Raw genomic sequence first — 21,811 nt, 5'->3', positions numbered from 1 at the left:
GGGGTTGGAGAGATGTTAGCTGCACTGGGAGTCAGTAGAAGGCCTAGACTGGATCAGTGTTATGGAAAACCAGGATTCTGGGGCTCCCACTCAAGATATCCCAAACCCAAATCTTCAGACTGGAGAACCAAGACTGTTTTTTAAAAGCTCCCTCTCTTTCCCTGTGAGTCAGATGATTTAGCCTAGCTTGGATATAACACTGGGTGTGAGGTGATAGAGGCATGAAATGGATTGGTGGTTATGCAAGTAGAAAGATCAGAGAGAACCTGGGAAAAGAGACATTTCGGAAAAGTAGTATGTAAACTGGCGCTGGAGAGTCTGAGACAGTGGTGGAATCCTTAACAGAAATAAGGATGTTTAGAGAATAAATTAGGTTTAAAGGGAAGGTAATTAATTTGGTTTACAGTGTAAGGTGATAGACAGTCAGCAGGTACTTGGAAAATGGTGAAGTATGTTCAGAAGTGAGATAATGGAGGTGATAATCAAAACCCATCCTGAGTATGGATGAGCCTTTGTGTAGGAGAAAGGATATGGAGAGAAGAACAGAGGATCAGGAAGCCAATACTGTAGACACTCTTCCCTAGCCCCTGAAACAAATGCATTTGACTGCTCTGTCATGACACCTGGAACAAATACGACATTGCTTACTTAATTCCTTTGCCATGAACTCAGTGAAGGCAGGGATGGGTCTTGGCTTGTGTGTGTGTGTGTGTGTGTGTGTGTGTGTGTGTGTGTGTGTGTAGAGACTGGGTCTCACTCTGTTACCCAGGCAGGAGTGCCAAGGCGTAATCATCGCTCACTGCAGCCTCAAATGAACCTCCTACCTCAGGCCTCCTGAGTTGCTGGGACTACAGGCATGCACCATGTGCGGCTAATGGCCATAACTTTTTTTTTTTTTTTTTTTGAGACGGAGTCTCGCTCTGTGGCCCGGCTGGAGTGCAGTGGCCGGATCTCAGCTCACGGCAAGCTCCGCCTCCCGGGTTCAGGCCATTCTCCTGCCTCAGCCTCCCGAGTAGCTGGGACTACAGGCGCCCGCCACCTCGCCCGGCTAGTTTTTTGTATTTTTTTTAGTAGAGACGGGGTTTCACCATGTTAGCCAGGATGGTCTTGATCTCCTGACCTCGTGATCCGCCCGCCTCGGCCTCCCAAAGTGCTGGGATTACAGGCTTGAGCCACCGCGCCCGGCCGGCCATAACTTTTTAAAGGCCATCATCTAACACAGTGCCTGGCTTTTCAATGGAAGTTTGTTGAATGACTGACTGACTGACCGACCTGGAAAATGAACACATCAACTTGAGAATAAGAACTTTGTCTTTTTCTTCCTTGCATCCCCTAACATTTAATCCAATGCCTGGTCCTTAAAAGGACCCAAATAAAATTTTGATGTGTGAATGGTAGAAGAAGAAAAGCTAAAATTGAGTAGTCATTGTGTCAAGAGAACCAGGAAACAGAGAAGCTTTTGAGAAATAAGTTAACCGTAACATGTCAAATGCAAGTCAAGGAGAATGAAAACTGAGGGCAGGAATTAGATTTAATCAGGAGGTTATTTGTAGATTTGAGAACGAAGGAATTAAGAACACAATGAGGTTGTTAAGGGAGAATGAAGGAATTAAGATCATAATGAAGTCATAAAGGAGAGGTGGAAAGTAAGGAAGTGAAAGCCAAGTACATCTTAACAGGTTTAGTAGTAATGAGGAAAAGAGAAGCTCATAGAGTTAAAGCTCTAAAAATCTGTTTAGAACATCCGTGTCTATTTGTAAACAAAGGGATATGATGGCTAGAGATGGAAAAATGGAAAGTACCAGAAGGAAATACATAATTTTAGGGGAAAGATCTCAAATGGGATCAAGAACATGGGCAGTAGCCTTAAAAAGGATGAGGGAATCTCTTCCTCTAGTCTAAAAAGAGAGAATAGAGGCTCTATAGAGGAGAGGTCATGTCCTCTTGTCAGCCATCTGCTCAGAGGGAGCTTGGGCTACTGTGCTAGGAACTGACACAGGAAACTGACAAAGGAAGGATGTTTTCTGCACAGCACTGAGGAGTGTGATACTCCTAAGCAGTAGTTGGCAGCCTGAGATAGGAATGGTGGAACCAGATGGTAAGGATAATCCAGGAATCAGGATGGCACTTTCTGTAGATTAGGGAGTTGTAGGCTGGGGGTGTACCTTTATTCACTCTTCTCTGATTCAGAGGTTTTATAATTTTCACTAACATCATTAAAAACAATATTGGATGCCTACTACATGTTGGTTTTTATTTTAATGTTGGAAAAACAAAAAAGTGAAAACTACTATCCTGAGGTTTCTGGTTTTATTGGGGAGATAGATCATATATGTAAAAAGCAAGTTTAGCAAATGGCACATGGCATTATAGACTAAGTCCCAAATCAGTAGATTAGATAAATGTCAGAGAGATCACAATTATAGCAGTACACTTTGAGGTTCTTTTCCCTGTAGCTTATGAACATTTAAATTTTGTCGCTTTTATAAATATATGCCTATTTGAGAGGTAAGAAAAGTACCACATTGCTTTAATTTGCTTTTCCTTGTTAGCAAAGATGAAGTTTTTCATTTGTTTATCATTATTATTTTACTTTTTATGAATTGCCTATTCATAGCTTTTATCCATCCTTCCATGGCTGTGTTTATACTTACTAATTTGTAAATACCTTATTTAATAAGGTTATTTAACCTTTTGCCTGTAACATTTTGCAAATGTTTTTTCTAGTTTCTTTTTTCGGGGTTTTTTGTTGATTGGTTGGTTGATTGGTTGGTTTTGTTTGTTTGTTTTTTCGAGACACAGCATCACTCTGTCACCCAGGCTGGAATGCAGTGGCGCCATCTCTACTCACTGCAACCTCTGCCTCCTGGGGTCCAGTGATTCTTGTGTCTCAGCCTCCCGAGTAGCTGGGATTACAGGCGCACGCCACCATGCCCAGCTAATATTTGTAATTTTAGTAGAGATGGGGTTTCACCCTGTTGGCTAGGGTGGTCTCAAAACTCCTGACCTCAAGTGATTCGCCTACCTCAGCCTCCCAAAGTGCTGGGATTATAGACACAGCCACCACGGCCGGCCTTTTCTAGTTTTTTTAATTTAAACATTTTCTTTCAGGTTTCTTATTTTATTTTTGGTTTATGATGTTTTGTTGACACACAAGAGTTTAAATGTCTTATGTATTAGAAACTATTAAATATTTCTTTTTAATATTTAGGAAGGCTGCCTGACCCTGAGAACAAACAAATATTTTCACATTTTCTTCAAATTGTTTTATAGTTTATTGGTACTTATTTACATTCTATTGTATTATTTATTGTTATTTATATACGTAAAACTTTAAATCATTTGGAATTCACTTTTGGAATATTGCATGAAATAGAGAGCTAATTTACTTTTTGCTGAATAGTTCAGCAGTTTCTAGTACTGTTTACTAAATAATCTATTAAAATTTTCTACGGATTCATAAATGATTTTGTCCAGGCTGGAGTGCAGTGGCACAGTCATGGTTCACTGCAGCCTCTACCTCCACAGGCTCAGGTGATTGTCCCACCTCAGCCTCTCAAGTAGCTGGGACTACAGACGTGCCACTACACCCAACTAATTTTTGCATTTTTTTGTAGAAATGATATTTCACCATGTTGCTGAGCCTGGTCTCGAACTCCTGGGCTCAAGCGACCTGCCCACCTTGGCCTCCCAGAGTACTAGGATTACAAGGCATGAGCCACCGGGTATTTTTTTTATCATATTCCCAATACTTATGTATACAGACTTCCTTGTTTATAAATCTGTAACTGTACCATTGCCACATATTATTGTATTAATATAATCTCATAGTGCAAATACTTGCTCATTATTTGTTTTAAATAATGCCTAGACTACACTCACCTATTTGTATATGTGAACTTTTTAAAAAATCATTTTATTTTTTAATAATTTAAGACTCAAAAAGCTGCAGTAGTACAGGTTCCCATGTACACTTCACCCAAGGGCTTTCAGTTATAACGTTTTTTTGTTTTTTTTGAGATGGAGTCTCACTCTATCACCAGGCTGGAGTGCAGTGGCGCAATCTCAGCACACTGCAACCTCCGACTCCCTGATTCAAACGATTCTCCTCTCTCAGCTTCCCGAGTAGCTGGAATTACAGGCACGTGCCACCACACCCAGCTAATTTTTGTATTTTTGGTAGAGACAGGGTTTCACCATGTTGGCCAGGACAGTCTCAATCTCCTGACCTCATGATCTGCCTGCCTTGGCCTCCCAAAGTGCTGGGATTACAGGTGTGAGCCACTGTGCCTGGCTGAGTTATAACCTTTTACTTTTTGTTTTCCCACCCCCGAGACGAAGTCTTTCTCTTTTTTTTTTTTTTTTTTTTGAGATGGAGTCTCGCTCTGTCGCCCAGGCTGGAGTCAGTGGCCGGATCTCAGCTCACTGCAAGCTCTGCCTCCCGGGTTTACGCCATTCTCCTGCCTCAGGCTCCCGAGTAGCTGGGACTACAGGCGCCCGCCACCTCGCCTGGCTAGTTTTTTGTATTTTTTAGTAGAGACAGAGTTTCACCGTGTTAGCCAGGATGGTCTCGATCTCCTGACCTTGTGATCCACCCGTCTCGGCCTCCCAAAGTGCTGGGATTACAGGCTTGAGCCACCGTGCCTGGCCGAGACAAAGTCTTTCTGTCATCCAGGCCGCAGTGCGGTAACATAATCTCGGCTCACTGCAACCTCTGCCTGCAGGATTCAAGCAATTCTCCTGCCTCAACCTCCTAAGTAGCTGGGATTACAGGCACCCAGCACCACGCCCGGCTAATTTTTGTATTTTTAGTAGAGACGGGGTTTCACCATGTTGGCCAGGATAGTCTCAATCTCCTGACCTCATGATCTGCCTGCCTTGGCCTCCCAAAGTGCTGGGATTACAGGCATGAGCCACTGTGCCCGGTCTGTTATAGCCTTTTATATAACCATAATACATTTTCAAAACCAGGAAGTTGATATTGGTATAATGCTGTTAGCTAATATTGGACCTTGTTTGGATTTTTACCAGTTTTTACATTTAAATATGTATGTATGTGTATATTACTGTAAAGTCTTAGCAGATGTGTAAATTTGTGTAACCATAACCACAATCAGGATATATAACTGTTCCATCACCACAAGGAAAAATCCCTCATGCTATTCCTTTAAAACAGTTAGACCTCTCCCCAACCCTAAACTTTGGCACCCACTGATCTATTCTCCATCACTGTAATTTTGTCATTTCAAGAGTGTTATAGAGGCTGGATGCAGTGGCTCACGCCTATAATCCCAACACTTTGGGAGGCCGAGGTGGGTGGGTTACTTGAGGTCAGGAGTTTCAGACCAGCCTGGCCAACATGCTGAAACCCCTCATCTACTAAAAATACAAAAATTAGCTGGGCATGGTGGCAGGCGCCTGTAGCCCCAGCTACTTGGAAGGTTGAAGCAGGAGAATCGCTTAAACCCAGGAGGCAGAGATTGCAGTGAGCTGAGATCACACCACTACACTCCAGCCTATAGTCCCAGTTACTGGGGAGGCTGAGGTGGGAAGATTGCTTGATCCCAGGAGGCAGAGGCTGCAGTGAGCCAAGATTGCTCCGCTGCACTCCAGCATGGGTGACAGAGTGAGACCCTGTCTCTAAATAAATAAATAAATAAATAAATAAATAGGCTGGGCACGGTGGCTCATGCCTGTAATCATAACACTTTGGGAGGCCGAGGTGGGAGGATCACCTCAGGTTAGGAGTTCAAGACCAGCCTGGCCAACATGGTGAAACCCCATCTCTACTAAAATACAAAAATGAGCCAGTCATGATGGCGGGTGCCTGTAAACCTAGCTACTCGGGAGGCTGAGACGGGAGAATCGCTTGAACCCAGGAGACGGTGGTTGCAGTGAGCTGAGATCGCGCCATTGCACACCAGCCTGGGCAGCTAAGCAAGACTCCATCTCAAAAAAAAAATTAAAAGGTTTCATTTCATTTTAGTCACAAGAAATACATTTTAAATATGCAAATCTCAAATCTATTAAATCTTTACAGACTGATTCTTTCCAAATCAGAGCATATGTATTCAGGATAATGCCAAATATCAGAGAAAACTGGAACACAGCAGCCTGTTTTTACTGATCAGATGTCGTCCCTTAAGGCTGTAATGAAAGAGCTACGTGCTTTGAAATCACCTTTTTTTTTTTTTTTTTTTTTTGAGTCGGAGTCTCGCTTTTTTGCCCAGGCTGCAACCCAGTGGCACAATCTCGGCTCACTACAACCTTCCTTTCCCGGGTTCAAGCAATTCTCCTGCCTCAGCCTCCTGAGTTGTTGGGATTTCAGGCACCCACCATCACGCCCAGCTAATTTTTGTATTTTTAGTAGAGACGGTGTTTTGTTATGTTGGTCAGGCTGATCTCAAACTCCTGACCTCAGGTGATCCGCTTGCCTCGGCCTCCCAAAGTGCTGGGATTACAGTCGTGAGCCACTGTGCCCAGCCTCTGAAATCACCTTTTCTGTAATGCTACTTTGTTCAATAAAAATGACATAATTAATATCCCTTTTTAAAATACATACAATATAGTTATTAACTGTAGTCACCATGATGAGCAATAGATCTCTTGAACTTATTCCTCCTAACTGAATTTTGTGTCCTTTGTCTAGTATTTCCCCAATTCCCCTACCCATCAACCTCTGATAACCACCATTTTACTCTCTATTTCTATGAGTTCAACTTTTTACACTCCACATGTAAGTGAGATCATGTGATATTTGTCTTTCTGTGTCTAGCTTATTTCGTTTAACATAATGTCCTCCAGGTTTATCCATGTTATCACAAACGACAGAATTTACTCTTTTTTTAAAGCTGAATAGTGTTCCATTGTGTATGTACGCCACATTTTCTTTCTCCATTCGTCCATCAGTGAATGAAAACAGGTTGATATTATGTCTTAGCTATTGTGAATAATGCTGCAATGAACATAGTAGTACAGATATCTCTTCAACATACCCATGTTAGTTATATCCTTTAGATATATATCCAATAGGGGAAATTACTGAATCATATAGTAGTTCTATTTAAAATTTTTTGTTTTTTAATTTTGTTTATTTAGAGACAGGGTCTCGCTCTATCACCAAGGCTGTAGCACAGTAGTGCAATCATAGCTCCCTGTAGGCTCAAGTGCTTTACCTCAGCTTCCCTACTACAGGCACGTGCCACTATACTCAGCTAATTTTTTACAATTGTTTGTAGAGGCCAGGTGTCATGGCTCATGCCTGTAATCCTAGCAATTTGGGAGACCGAGACGGATGGATCACCTGAAGTCAGGAGTTCGATGCTAGCCTGACCGCCGTGGTGAAACCCCATCTCTACTAAAAATACAAAATAATTAGCCAGGCGTGGCTGCACATGCTTACGATCCCAGCTACTTGGGAAGCTGAGGCAGGAGAATCACTTGAACCCGGGAGGCAGAGGTTGCAGTGAGCCAAGATCTTGTCATTGCACTCCAGCCTGGGCGACAAGAGTGAAAATTCATCTCAAAAAAATATATATATATATTGTTTGTAGAGACAGGGTCTCATGATATTGACCAGGCAGGTCTCAAACTCCTGGCTTCAAGCAGTCTGCCTGTCTTGGCCTCCCAAAGTGCTGAGATTACAGCCATGAGCCACTGCATCCAGCCTTATTTTTAATTTTTTGAGGAATCTCCATACATGTTTTCCATAATGGCTATACTTATTTACCTTGTCACCTTATTGTATAATGGTGCATTTCTCAGAATGTGTCCTTACTGTGTGACACATAACTATATTTGAAGTAAGTTTCTTATAGATAGCATATAGTTGGGTCTTTTTTTTTTTTTTTTTTTTAAATAGAGACAGGGTCTCGCTGTGTTGCCCAGGCTGGTCTTGAACTCCTGGGCTCAAGCAGTATGCCTGCCCGGGCCTCCCAAAATGTTGGTACTATAGACATGAGCCACCATGCCTGGCCTAGGTCTTTTTTTTTTTGAGACAGGGTCTCACTTTTGTCGCCCAAGCTGGAGTGCTGTGGTGCAATCATGGCTCACTGCAGCCTCAACCTCCTAGACTCAATCAGTCCTCCACCTCAGCCTCCAGAGTAGCTGGGATTACAGATGCATGCCATCACGCCTGGCTAATTTTTGTTTTGTTTGGGGTTTTTTTGGTAGAGACAGGGTTTTTCCATGTTGCCTAGGCTGGTCTCAAACTCCTGGGCTGAAGTGATCCACCTACCTTGGCCTCTCAAAGTGCTGGGATTATAAGCATAAACCATTACACCTGGTCTAGTTGGGTTCTTTTTTAAAAGAATCAGTTCTACTCATTTCTTTTAGTTGGTATGTATAAACCATTTATATTTAATGTAATTTTTGATACTTTGGATTTAAATTTGCCATTTTTGTTTCATTATTTTTGTTGTTCTGTTTTCCCTTTCCTGTTTTACAGTGGGTTCCTTGAACATTTTTTAGTATTTCGAGGATATCTCTTTATGAAGTTTTTTGTGTGATAGCTCTAGGAGTATATATGTAGATAACTTATTACAGTCTATTAATATCAACTTTTTACCACCTTAAGTAGAATGTAGAAACTTTACCACCTTTTAGTTCCTTCTACCTTTCTTTTTTCTTTTTTTTTTTTGAGGTGGAGTCTCGCTCTGTCACCAGGTTGGAGTGCAGTGATGTGATCTTGGCTCACTGCAGTCTCCACCTCCCGGGTTCAAGCCATTCACCTGCCTCAGCCCCTCTGAGTGGGTGGGATTACAGGTGCATGCCACCACACCCAGCTAATTTTTGTATTTTTAGTAGAGATGGGGTTTCACCATGTTGACCAGGATGGTCTCGATCTCCTGACCTCATGATCTGCTGGCCTCAGCCTCCCAAATTGCTGGGATTACAGGTGTGAGCCATTGTGCCTGGCACACGTACCTTCTTTATGGCACGGTTGTCTTAAATATTACCTCTACATACAAGGAGAACCACACCAGGCACTGCTGTCATTTTTACTTTGAACCATCAAACATAATTTTTAAAACTCAAGAGAAGAATTGCTTAGTGTAAGTATGTGTATATGTATATGAATAAACATACATGTATGCATAACACATATATGGATATATGCATATATAGACACACACACTCACCCTTTCCATTGCTTTTTCTTTACTTCTATTTGAGGTTTTCTTCTATCATTTACCTCCTTTCTGACAGAGTTTCTTTAGCCATTCTTTTCAAAGCTGATCTGTTGCTGACACATTTTTAGTTTTGTTCATCTGCCAGTATTTTTATTTCATTTTCTTTTTTCTGAAGGATATTTTCACTTTCTATAGAATTTGGGCTTGATAGTTATTTTCTTTCAGCATTTGAAAAATATTTTATCCATCCTTGTGGTTTCCATGGTTCCTGATGAAAAATCTGTGGTCTTTCAAATTGTTATTCTTCTGTAAGTGATATGTTGTTTCTCTCTAGTTGATTTCAGGACTTTTCTTTAGTTTTTAGAAGTTTGATTCTGTAAATTTATATCTAAATTTGAGGCCGAGTGTGATGGCTCATGCCCATAATCCCAGCACTTTGAGAGGCCAAGGTAAGAGGATTTCATGAGCCTAGGAGTTTGAGACCAGCCTGGACAACATAGTGAGACCCCACCTCTAAAACAGATGGATGGATGGATGGATGGATGGATGGATGGATGGATGGATAGACAGACAGACAGACAGATAGATAGCTAGATAGATAGATGGATGTTTTTGTGTTTTTCTTTTTTTGTGACAGAGTCTTGCTGTGTCACCCAGGCTGGGGTGCAGTGGCTCGATCTCGGTTCACCACAACCTCCGCCTCCTGGATTCAAGAAATTCTCCTGCCTCAGCCTCCCCCAAGTAGCTGGGATTACAGGTGCCCACTGCCACACCCAACTCATTTTTTATATTTTTAGTAGAGACAGGGTTTCACCATGTTGGCCAAGCTGATCTTGAGCTCTTGACCTCAGATGATCCCCCTGCCTCGGCCTCCCAAAGTGCTGGGATTACAAGCGTGAGCCACTGCACCCGTAGATGACTTTTAGCCATTATTTCTTCAATTTTTTTTTTTCATTTATCTGTTCATTCTCTTACTCTTGGGACCCTGATAGCATGAATGTTAGATCTTTGTTATTATCCCACAGGACTTTGAAACTGTGTTAATTACTTTTCAATCTACTTTCTCTCTTGTACAGACTGGATGATTTCCATTCATTTAAGTTTACTAATTGTTTCCTCTATCATTTCTCTTTTGCTGTTGAGCCCATCCAGTGGGTCTTTTTAATTTCAGAAATTTTATTTTTAAAAATTCCGTTTGGTACTCCTTATGTCTTCTATATGCTGAGTGTTTATAATGCCTTGTTTGAGCAGTTTCATGAGCACTGTTTTAAATTCTTTTCAAATAATTCCAAAATCTATATTATCTTGGTATTGTCATCTGTTGATTGCCTTTTTTCATTCAAGTTGAGATTTTCATGTTCCTGGTATAATGAATAGTTTTGGATTGCATCCTGGCACTTGGAATATTGTGCTATGAGATTCTGGTTCCTATTTAAATTTTTATATTTAACAGACAGTCAACCTTTTTAGGTTTAGAACACATACCCTGGCCCACTTTTTTTGGCTGTGGTTAAGTTTTCAGTCTTGTTTTACTGTTCTGGTCTGTGCTACTGAGAGGCCAGTCTGAAATTTAGGTGTTATTCCAGAGCAGTGTTCAGTTCTTATGCCTTTTGCTGTGTTGTTTCTGGTCATTTTTACACATGGGTTGCTCAGAGGCACGTTTAGGATTTCATACACAGATTTAGAGAATTCATTTCTCTAGCTCTCTCCTCACTATAGTCCTTTCCCAATTCTGTAGTTTTGCTGGGATTAGGACTCCATCTGGTTATTCCAGGGTAGAGAAAGATGACTTCACCCACATTCTGTGCAACTGTAACATGGACAAGAGGGAAAAGACGTGCCACCTCATTAAGGCAGAGTTGCATTGGAAGGCAGAATGCTGTTCACAATTTCTGGGCCACAGTGTCTGGTGAGGAAAAGGAGGGGTACCCCCCCCCCTTTTTTTAGTTTGCCTGGAGTAGGATAGGCATGGTCAAAATGTTTTTGTCTGCTGAGCTGCCCCTTTCCCAGTCCTTTACCTAGAGAGGGTAAGCTTTTCTTGGCACTTTCTTGTCTGTGCCTACTGGTTCTTTCAGATTGTGGCTTTAGAGCTTGGACTATGACATATTACAAGTTAAACCAAACCAAACAAAAAAATAGGGAGCTTCCTGTTGGGTTAGTCCTCATGTCCCCTGGTCCCTAGCCAATCTACCTTCTTTTTTCTACTTTTCAGAATTTTTCTGTCACTTGTATCATGAATTTCATCTAGAATGTTTGATCATAATCAGTGGGAAGGGCCGGGCGCGGTGGCTCACGCCTGTAATCCCAGCACTTTGGGAGGCCAAGGCGAGCGGATCACCTAAGATGAGGAGTTCGAGATCAGCCTGACCAACACGGTGAAACCCCATCTCTACTAAAAATACAAAAAAATTAGCCAGGCCTGGTTGGGGGCACCTGTAATCCCAGCTACTCGGGAGACTGAGAGGAGAATCGTTTGAACCCAGGAGGTGGAGGTTATAGTGAGCTGAGATCGTGCCATTGCACTCCAGCCTGGGCAACAAGAGTGAAACTCCGTTCCCCCCAAAAAAAAGAAATCCGTGGGAGGAATAGGGCAGAATATGCTTACTCCATTTTTCCTGAACTGTAAATCCCTGCTGCAATTTTTAATTATGAACTTTATATTTAGTTCCAGTAGTTTGTTTTAACCTGTGTACGTAGTCTTTCAAATACAAATAACAGGAGGTTTTCCCCCAATAATTATATCTTGTTTTCTTTTTTTTTTAAAAAAGAGACCAGGTCTCACTGTATCGCCTAGGCTGGACTTGAACTCCTGTGCTCAGGCAATCCTCCTCCCTCAGCCTTCCAAGTAACTGGAACTACAGGCGTATACTCCCATACCTGGCTGTTTTCTTATCCCATTATCTACTTTTGGAACAGGGATTGGCAAACTATAATCTGTTTCCCATATCCAGCTCACTTCTCATTTTGGTATGGCAGACAAGCTCAGAATAGGTTTTCCTTTTTTTTGGAGACAGGTTTCACTTTGTCACCCATGCTGGATTGCATTGGTGTAAACACAGCTCACTTCAGCCTCGACCTCCCAGGCTCATGGGATCCTCCTGTCTCAGAGAGAGAAATAGAGAAAAAAAAAGAAGTTATATGAAATTCAAATTTCAACGTTTTATTAGAATATGCCATGTTCATTTGTTTATATATGGTCTACGTCTGCCTTCATGGTATGACAGCAGAGTTGAGTAGTTGAAGCAGAGACTTAATTGCCAGCCCTTTTTCCAGATGATTTGTAAATCCTAGAGGTGATAACCAGCATCCCTTTCTTGTTCTGCTTTAGTGATACTGATATTTCAAGATACATAATTTTCAGCCGGGCGCGGTGGCTCAAGCCTTGTAATCCCAGCACTTTGGGAGGCCGAGACGGGCGGATCACAAGGTCAGGAGATCGAGACCATCCTGGCTAACACGGTGAAACCCCGACTCTACTAAAAAAAATAGAAAAAACTAACTGGGCGAGGTGGCGGGCGCCTGTAGTCCCAGCCGCTCGGGAGGCTGAGGCAGGAGAATGGCGTGAACCCGGGAGGCAGAGCTTGCAGTGAGCCCAGATCGTGCCACTGCACTGTAGCCTGGGCGACAGAGCAAGACTCCATCTCAAAAAAAACAAAAAACAAAAACGTAATTTTCTCAGGTGAAAAATTATTTTGTTTCAGGTTTCTAGGTATTTGTCAGATATCTCTCTCACAAAATTGGTTCTTTTCTTTGGGTTTTTGTTGTTGTTGTTGTTGTTTTTTGAGACAGTCTCTCTCTGTCACCCAAGCTGGAGTGCAGTGGCGCGACCTCGGCTCACTGCAACCTCTGCCTCCTGGATTCAAGCAGTTCTCCTGCCTCGGCCTCCCTAGTAGCTGGGATTACAGGTGCCCACCACCACACCAGGCTAATTTTTGTATTTTTAGTAGAGATGGGGTTTCACCATGTTGGCCAGGCTGGTCTCAAACTCCTGACCTCAGGTGATCCTCCCTCCTTGGCCTCCCAAAGTGCTGGGATTACAGGCATGAGCCACTGGGCCTTGCCTCTTTTTCTCTGTTATCTGACTTACCGGATGGCATCTGTTAGGTAAATCAGAAACCAAAGAGGAATAGCATTCACCACTCCCTGTCACCCCAAGAGCAAATCTATTATCATGCCCTGTGCAGTTTACCTCCTGAATATCTCCTTACTTGTAACACTTTTGCAGCTCTACCGGTAACATCAAACTGGACTCTCCACATCCAGTGCTATGTTCTCTACACCCAGCTAAATGAAGTGTTCATTCCAAAATGCAGGGCAGGTAGATCACTGTCATGCTTCTGTTGTTCAAAGGCTTCTTAATGCTTATAGGACAAAGAAAAATCACCCTTGTGTGGCCCTACCCTGTATACATCTCCAGCTTCCTGGCACCTGCTCCCCTTTGCTCTTTATGCTTCAGACACTGGCTTCTTTCAGACCCTGCTCCTACCCTTTCTGAGGTTACTGACTAGCATGGAGTTCCCTGCCCTTCTTAATGCCTCCCTGATTCCTGTTCCTCTTCTACTTGTCAGCTCAGGAGTCTCAGTGCCTTAGGGAGGCCTTGGCTGAGCTCCCTGACTAGTTCAAATTTTCTTCTTCTGTAGGCTCTTAGAGTCCTATAATTCTCTTTTCTGTCACTTCTTGTATTTGTCTATGAGGTGATTTGTTTAATGTCAGTTTTCTGCTACTAGACTGTAAGCTTCATGAAGATAGGGATTCTGTTAGAATTCGTTCACTATTTCTAGTAGAAGGAACAGGGCCTAGCCCATAGTAAATACTGAGTAAGTGGGTTATTTCCCCAATGATTGCCTTTTTAAAGAAAACCAGTTCTGTAAACCAGCATTCATCAGGCTTATCATATGGCTTTTTATATTTTGAATTATTTTTTGTGAGGATTTTTATTAATATGTTTCCCAATAGTGGACCATGGTTAAATTTTTGAAATAAGCCTTAATTGATCAGGTTATGGTATAATGATAACATACGCTGCTTTTTCTTTGTTAGGATTTTAAGATTTTACAGTTAAAGTTATTTTCTTTTTTGTGTGTTTTGTCAGATTTTGACCTCAGTGTTACACTGGTATTTTCATGGCTTATTTTATTCCATTCTTTTATTTTCAACTTTTCTATATCCTTAAGCTTAAAAATGTCTCTTCAACAGCATATAAATGAGGGTTTTTATTATTAGGTTTTATAATTTTTGTATTTTAATTGGAGCATTTAGTTTGTTTAATATAGTTAATATATTCTTTGCTTTCTATTTTCCTCAAAGATTTGAATAGAACAAAAGGCTTACCTCCCCCAAGCAAGAGGGAATTCTCTGGCAGTCTGCCTTTGCACTTGAATTGCAACTTCTCCCTGAATCTCCAGCCTGCCAGCCTCCTCTCTTATGAGTCAATTCCTTAAAATAAGTCTATATGATATATATTTAATATAATATATAATGTGGCTACTACCTAGAATTAATATATACTTAATATGACATATAATATAATTACAGTAGTACCTTCTTATCTGGGGGAGGCACTATGTTCCAAGACTCCCAGTGGATGGCTGAAACCACAGATATATATTTCCCTATACATACATAGCTGTGATAAAGTTTAATTTATAAATTAGGCACAGTAAAAAATTAACAATAACTAATAATAAAATACAACAATTATAATAATATGCCAGCATGTTCCTTTTTCTCTTTTTTCTTGCTTTTTGTATTGCTAGACTTCTTTACTATCCTAGCTTTTTCCTCTCTTGCCAAGTTATAGACCCTGTTCTTTTAGTGGTTACCCTACAGATTACAACACATAGCCTACATGTATCACATTACTGTAATTGATATATTAGTATATTTGTTCTTAGACAATACAAAGATCTTGGAACACTTTTAACTTCTCTCATCCGTTCCATATATAGTGTAATCTAATCATACGTGTTTTAAAACCCATAAGACATTATTATTGTTTTATATGATCACCATTCATTTAGATCTATCTACATATTACCATTTCCATTTTTCGTCACTGCTTTTTTAACCTTATTGAGATTATTTACTTTCTGCTTGAAGAACATACTTTAATAACTTCTTAGTATTGTTTTGCTGCTAATGAATTGTCTTGAGTTTTCTTGGTCTGAAGGTTTTTAAATTTTGCTTTAGGGGCCAAACGTGGTGGCTCACACCTGTAATCCCAGCACTTTTGGAGGTGGAGGCCGGTGGGTCACTTGAGGTCAGGAGTTCAAGACCAGCCTGGCCAGCATAGCAAAACATGGGTCTCTACTAAATACACAGAAATTAGCCAGGCATGGTGGTGGGCACCTGTAATCCCAGCTACCCAGGAGGCTGAGGCAGGAGAATTGCTTGAACCCAGGAGAGAGAGGTTGCAGTGAGCCGAGATTGTGCCACTGTACTCCAGCCTGGGCAACCAAGTGAATTTTTTTTTTTTTTTTACCTTTAGGTTCTTAAAATATAATTTTATAATATATATAAATATTTTAATGTTTTAATATAATATTTTTGGTGGCAAATTTTTTTTTGCCCTTTGAAAATATTCATTTGTTTGTCTTCTGGCTTCTGTCTATATTAGTTAGGGTTCTTCAAGAAACAGATTCAATAGGTTATAGGTGTGTTTTATTTCATTTTTTTTTTTTTTAATTTTTATTTATTTTTTCAAGACAGGGTCTTGCCTTATCATTCACACTGGAATATAGTGGTGTGATCATAGCCTGTTACAGCCTCGAACACTTGGGCTTAAGCAATACTCCTGTCTCAGCCTTCCAAGTCACTGAGACTGCAGGCATGTGCCACCACACCTGGCTTATTTTATTTATATATATATATATATATGCTTTTATATTTATATAATACTTTATATATGTTATATTAAAATATATTTTATATTATTTAAAATATATTTTATATTATATATATACATATTCTTATCTGTAGTTTCATTCTTATTCGCAGTTTCAATTACCCATGGCTAACTACAGTCTGAAAATATTAAACGGAAAATTCAGTGATAAACAATTCATAAGTTTCGTGTACTATTCTAAGTAGCATGATGAAACCTTGCACCTATCCTGCTCCATCCAGCCCAGGACGTGAATCATCCCTTTGTCTGATTTATCCATGCTTTAGTCACTATCCACCCGTTAGTCACTTAGGCATCTGGGTTATAAGATTAACTGTAGCACTTGTGTTCCAAGTAATGCTTATTTTACTTAATAATGGCCCAAAGTGCAAGAGTAGTGGTGGCATATTGTTACAGTTGTTCTATTTTATTATAAGTTGTTGCTGTTAATCTCTTACTGTGCCTTATTTCTAAATTAAATTTTACCATAGGTATGTTTGTATAGGAACGAAATATAGTTTATGTAGGGTTCAGTACCATCTTTGGTTTCAGGCATCTACTGGGAGTCTCAGAACATATTCCCCCCTCGCCCCAGATAAGGGGGTAGTACTGAAATTGTATTGAATATATGCTTATTATATTAAATATTAGTCATATATTGCGTACATATTATATAGATTTATTTTAAGGAATTGATTCAGTCAGGGAGCCCAGCAGACTGGAGATCCAGGAAGGAACTGCAGTTCAAGTTCAGGGGTAGTCTGCTGGAGAATTCCCTCTTGCGTGGGGGAGGTCAGCCTTTTGTGCTGTTCAGACCTTCAGTTGTATGGATGAAGCCCACCTACATTATGGAGGGCAACCTTGCCGCACTCCAGGTCCATTGATTTAAATGTAAATCTCATCCAAAAAAACCCCTCACAGAAATATCCAGAATAACCTTTAACCAGATATGTGGACACTGTGATGTGGCCCAATGAAATTAACAATCACAAGTCTACCCTTTGTCAGCTTGGCACCCATAGGCATCTCCTTAAGCCATTATTAATCTCCAAATAAAGACAATAACAAAGTCATACTTCTGCTTAGCATGAAAGAACTATCTTGCATGTAGATGAAAACACACTATTCCTTTCTCTAGAAGAGGAAGCAAATTATTTTGTTGATGTTTACCCTTCTTGATATCCTGCAACTTAAATTCTCAAGTTTAAGAAAAAGGTAATACTTAAGTATTATGATCAGCTGTTAATCTAATTGTTTTCTTTGACGAAAATATTTTTGTATCCGTTTTCTATTGATGCCTAGCAAAACATCCCCAAATTTCATATTTTAAAGCAACAGCCATCTAAAATTGGCTCACGGTTCTGTGAATATCAGTCAGTGCTGGGTAGCTGTTTGGTTCCTCTACTGGTTCTTTTTTTTCTTTTGACAAAGTGTCTCACTCTGCCACCCAGGCTGGAGTGCAGTGGCACGATCTCCGGTCACTGTAACCTCTGCCTCCCAGGCTCAAGCAATTCTTCTGTCTCAACCTACTGAGTAGCTGCGATTACAGATGCACACCACTACTGCCTGGCTAATTTTTTTATTTTTAGTAGAGATGGAGTTTCACCATGTTGGCCAGGCTGGTCTCAAACTCCTAACCTCAAATGACCCACCTGCCTCAGCCTCCCAAAGTGGTGGGATTACAGGCATGAGCCGCCACACCCGGCCCCTCTGCTGGTCTTGATTGGAGTCATTCATGCAACTGTAATCATCTAATGGTTCATCTGGGACTGAGATTGTCTCAAGCACATGTCTGGCAGTTGGTGTCACTTGTTAGTTGGGCCTCTCTCTTAATGTAAGGAAGTGAGCCAAAGCTTCTCACATTATGACAGCAGTGTTCCCATAGAGCCAAATGACAGCTGCAAGTTCTCTTGAGGTATCAACTTGGAAGACACACCATTACTTCTGCATTTTATTGATTTAAGCAAGTCACAGGGCCAGCTCAAATTAAAGGAGTGGAGAAATAAACTTCACCTGTTGATAGGAGTGGCAGTGTCTCACTGTAAAAGGCATGTGTACAAGGATGGGATTTTATGTAGCTATCTTTGCAAACAATCTACCACAGTGTCTTTTTTCCTTTTGAGTGCTTAAAAAAATTGTTTTTAAATAATTATTTGGTTTTCAGAAATTTCACTATTGTGTATCTAGACACAGATTTTCTTTGTGTTTATCTGCTTGGGAGGTTTTAGGGCTTCTTGGATCTGTGGTTTGATGTTTTTCCTCAGTTTTGGAGACTTTTCAGCCTTTGTCTGTTCTTCAAATATTTCTTCTGTTCCATTTCTCCCTTTCCGCTTTTCTGAAACTGGAATTACATGTAGGTTAGATCATTTCATTGTATCCTTTATACCTCTTACCTTCTCTTTGGTATTTTTTTATAAATCTTTTTGCTTCTCTCTGCTTCATTCTAGATACTTCCTTTTGACCTATTTTCCAGCCCACTAATTCTCTCTTCAGCTATATTTTATCTGTTCTTAAATTTATCCATTAAGATCTTTTTTCAGATCTGCTATTACATTTTATACCATTCTTTTTTTTTTTTTTTTTTGAGACGGAGTCTCGCTCTGCCGCCCAGGCTGGAGTGCAGTGGCCGGGTCTCAGCTCACTGCAAGCTCCGCCTCCTGGTTTACGCCATTCTCCTGCCTCAGCCTCCAAGCAGCTGGGACCACAGGCGCCCGCCATGTCGCCCGGCTAGTTTTTTGATTTTTTAGTAGAGACGGGGTTTCACCATGTTAGCCAGGATGGTCTCGATCTCCTGACCTCGTGATCCGCCCGTCTCGGCCTCCCAAAGTGCTGGGATTACAGGCTTGAGCCACCGCGCCCGGCCACCATTCTTGACTAAAATTCTTAATGCTACAGGACTGTTCTTATTGTCTGTTTTTTACTGATTCTCATGTTGCCTTTTTATGGACTAGACACTGTAGTTTTAAAATTATGTGTAGAAATAACCTGAGACTTATGATATATTTTTCAGGAGAGGATTTATGTTTGTTTCTAACTTTGCCTAGGAGTCTTCAATCATTTTAATTCAGTTTCAGGGACTGATTTGTTTTAAGCAGGGCTGTAGTCCCTACGGGGTGGTCAACTTCAGTTCACTACCTAATATACCTATTATGTGTGGAGTACTTTGCTAGATGTTGGGTAGGTCTTGTGAGCAGAGCAGACCTCTCTGGTCTGTATGGAGCACGGAGCTTGATTATAATTGACAGGTAAGTATATCATATACATATACACATATACACACACACATATATATGTGTGTGTGTGTTTATGTATATATATCAGGCCAGGTGCAGTGGCTCACACTTGTAATCCCAGCACTTTGTGAAGCCAAGGCAGGTGGGTCACTTGAGGTCAGGAGTTTGAGGCCAGTCTGGCCAACATGGTGAAACCCTGTCTCTTCTGAAAATACAAAAATTAGCCAGACATGGTGGCGTGTGCCTGTAATCCCAGCTACTTGGGAGGCTGAGGCATGATAATCACTCGAGCCCGGGAGATAGAGGTTGCAGTGAGCTGAGATTGTGCCACTGTAATCCAGCCTGGGTGACAGAGTGAGACTCCATCTCAAAAAATATATATATATATATTTTTATATATTTTTATATATATATAAAAATTAAAAATTATATATTATATATTAATAAATTATATATTATATATAATTATATAATTTAATTATATAATATATATAATTATATAATTTAATTATATAAATAAATTCTATATTATATATTAATAAATTATATATTATTATATATATATATATATTAATAAATTATATATTAAGTTCTATTTAAGCAATGAGTAGGCTGCTATTGTTGTGAATGTTTGGAGTAGACAGAGGATAAGAATGGGTCTACCATAATTAGCAGGGACAGGTTTTGTTTTTTTTTTTTTTTTTTTTTGAGGCGGAGTCTCGCTCTGCCGCCCAGGCTGGAGTGCTGTGGCCGGATCTCGGCTCACTGCAAGCTCCGCCTCCCGGGTTCACGCCATTCTCCTGCCTCAGCCTCCTGAGTAGCTGGGACTACAGGCGCCCGCAACCGCACCCGGCTAATTTTTTTTTTTTTGTATTTTTAGTAGAGACGGGGTTTCACCATGGTCTCGATCTCCTGACCTTGTGATCCGCCCGCCTCGGCCTCCCAAAGTGCTGGGATTACAGGCGTGAGCCACCGCGCCCGGCCAGGTTTTGTTTAAGCTGAAAACTAAGAGGGCTTAGAACAGAAACTGCCAGGCAGAAGCAGTTACCAGTGTGAAGACTAGATGACAACCAAAAACGTATGTGGGAGGAGGGAGGGGAAGTTGTGTAGTAGGGAGTTGAGATTGATTTAGAATTGTTAATGAGCTTCCCCCCAACCCCCATTTTTCTCCCATTTACCTTCAGAAAAATTAGTGATTTGACTACCAGTGAATCTAGGCTCCAGGTCTAGCTTTGTAGTTTTGGACTAGTTAGTTAACCTAATTCTTCATTCAAAACGAAACAAGGAGGGAGGAAAAAGAGAGCAAACATGGAATTGGGATGGGAGGTAAGAAAGAGAATACATGAGAAGAGAGACTATATCAGGTTTCTTCGTATTCCTTTTTTAATTATAAAAGAAAAGATCGGATAAGAATATTCCATCTTATTTCTCTGTTTAAAAGAGTAGGCCAGGCGCAGTGGCTCACGCGTGTAATCCCAGCACTTTGGGAGGCTGAGGCAGGCAGATCACAAGGTCAGGAGTTTGAGACCAGCCTGACCAACATGGTGAAAGCCTGTCTCTACTAAAATTACAAAAATTAGCCGGGCGTGGTGGCACATGCCTGTAATCCCAGCTACTTGGGAGGCTGAGGCAGGAGAATCGCTTGAACCTGGGAGGCAGAGGTTGCAGTGAGCCGAGATCACACCACTGTACTCCAGTCTGGGCAGCAGAGCGAGACTCCTCAAAAAAAAAAAAAAAAAGATAATAATAATAAAATAAAATAAAATAAATGAAAGAGCAAATGAATCAAAATGAAGAGAAGCCATTTTATCTGCCTCCTGGATGAAGAGTTTCATTGATGAACCTGAAATGTTTTGGTTAACATGAGAAAGGAGGGTGAGAAGATGCCTGAGATGTGAGCTCCTTGAGGACAAGAGCTGCTTTCTCTCTCCAGCCTGGCACAAGACAAGGAACTTAGTTGAATGAATGAGCAAATAAGTGGTTCTCTGCTCTGAAGGAACTTGGTCTGTTATTACCTTACAAATCAGGTTTACCATTTATTTGCTTTATATAAGTTCCAGAAACAGATTAAGAAATGATTTCCTCTCATAATATTACTACCCTAAACTTCTGGTCAGATCTGTGGATTGTAGAGCTTAAATTTCCTCAAAGCCCAACAGAGATTGTTACACCAAGTAAATGGTATATTTCTCAGAGCCTTTTATTTTCTGTCTTTGGCCACAGACCTTAGGTCTTAGGCTGATATCTGAGAAGGAAAAACTGGAACTTAGTAGAATCATACTTCCTGTATCTTAATTTTCCAACTCTTATATAAGGTTTGCTTTTTCTAGAGAGAGACTAATCTGGAATGAGAATGAAATCTCATCAGTAAAGGCAAAGCTTTAAGTGGGTCATCTGACTTTGCTTTTGTGCTCTACATTCACCCTGGTCATAAAAGGTCCTTTCATGAGTTTTCTAGGCTTTCATCACTGCCAGCCTCTCCACAGGCATTGTGAAAGTATTAAACTTCCTACCCTCCCCCATGCTTGTCTCATGGACTCTTTCGTAGAGTGCACACTGGACTG

The 21,811-nt window shown here is 40.8% G+C and overlaps 1 protein-coding gene across 11 annotated transcripts in view; it reads left to right on the top strand.

The window, feature by feature from the left end:
• The window catches only part of PTPRA (protein tyrosine phosphatase receptor type A), a 165,350-nt gene that overhangs the window by 54,741 nt on the left and 88,798 nt on the right, over positions 1-21,811 (top strand). The gene's annotated exons all lie outside the window — the stretch shown is intronic.

This window comes from Trachypithecus francoisi, unplaced genomic scaffold (genome assembly GCF_009764315.1).
Source record: "Trachypithecus francoisi isolate TF-2019V2 unplaced genomic scaffold, Tfra_2.0 Lachesis_group21, whole genome shotgun sequence".
Classification (NCBI taxonomy): Eukaryota; Metazoa; Chordata; class Mammalia; order Primates; family Cercopithecidae; genus Trachypithecus; species Trachypithecus francoisi.
Note: the sequence above shows the minus strand (reverse complement) of the source record. Positions and strands in the feature narration are given on the sequence as shown.